The sequence below is a fragment of the Corylus avellana genome, chromosome ca1, assembly GCF_901000735.1.
Source record: "Corylus avellana chromosome ca1, CavTom2PMs-1.0".
NCBI lineage: Eukaryota > Viridiplantae > Streptophyta > Magnoliopsida > Fagales > Betulaceae > Corylus > Corylus avellana.
This window is the reverse complement of record NC_081541.1, coordinates 31,133,354-31,134,644: the sequence shown is the minus strand read 5'-3', so window position 1 is coordinate 31,134,644 and position 1,291 is coordinate 31,133,354.

Here is a 1,291-nt window from a genome sequence, read left to right as displayed (position 1 = left end):
AAAAATATCATTCTATACTTGGTTTGAAAAATTGAGCATTTTTTGTTTAAACTTCTTACTTATTAGAAAAATACTAATAATTCCAATTAAATTTCATTTTCCTCTACAACATTTTTTCTTATGCCAAAACTACATAGCGTAGAAAAGTGACTGGTTCGTGGTTATGGAGAAAGAATAGGAAGCGACAATTGTTATCAAAAAAAATAAAAACTCATTCGTTAGGTCTGTTTTAATGGACAAAGTCATCAAAGAAGTTTGTACCAGAAATTATACATTGTTTTATAACAACATTCATCGTTTTCAGAAGCAGGATTGGAAATAGTTTGAAAAAAAATTGAAATGTTGTAAGCAGCTAAATACGAACACTAAGATCAAATTGCATACCCTATTCACATTCTATATTTATCTGCATTTTCTCAAATTCCAAATAGAGTATTAGAATTTGAAATATACCTGCGATTCGTATCCCGGAAAGAAAAGAAGTTTTCAAATTTAAAACCGACCTTAGAAGTTTAACCTAAAAAAAATTTTTTTTTTTTTTAAAAAAATCCAAATAAGTAAACATTGATTAGGTTGGTTATCCTTAAAAAGTTAAACTTATTACAATCATATGAACAAAATTACATCAATTACAACTTTCAATTAAAATAGAGAATGGAAATATTTTTTGTTGATTGTTTCTTTCAATAATCATTTGCATATATAACATAAAAGAAATTGTTTTTAGAATAGGAAAAAGAAATTGATAGGAAACTCTAGCTAGGCATGAGAGCAAAATTTATCTTCAATCTCTCTCATGCTCAAAACTATCTCTTTGTTTCGCCTGAAATTCTTGTATTCAAACGACTCTAGAAATTGTGCAACCCTGATTCAAGCAATCATACACACATCACAAATTGGCATCAAGCATGAATATGAATATGCATCGGGCAAATTGTGAAAACGGTTGTCTCTTCTTCATCGAATTCCACTAAATATATAGTGCAATAGAAACGAAATATATTATTAGAAACTAATGCTTTTAAAAAAAGTATATAAAACGAACTTAAGAAGACTTGAAAAGTCTTTAAATGCATATTACAAATTGTTTACAAAAGTCTTTATTGACGTGGCACTTTTTACCACGTCACTAATTAGTGATTTGGCAAAAGTGGGTTAGTATAGACACGTAAACCACTCCCCCCGCCCCCCCTTTTTGTAGTTAACGAAAAGAAAATTTAGTAATGATTATTTCCAACAGAGTACGCTGTTGAACAACTAAACCAACAAATGATCACTACAAGAAAATGCC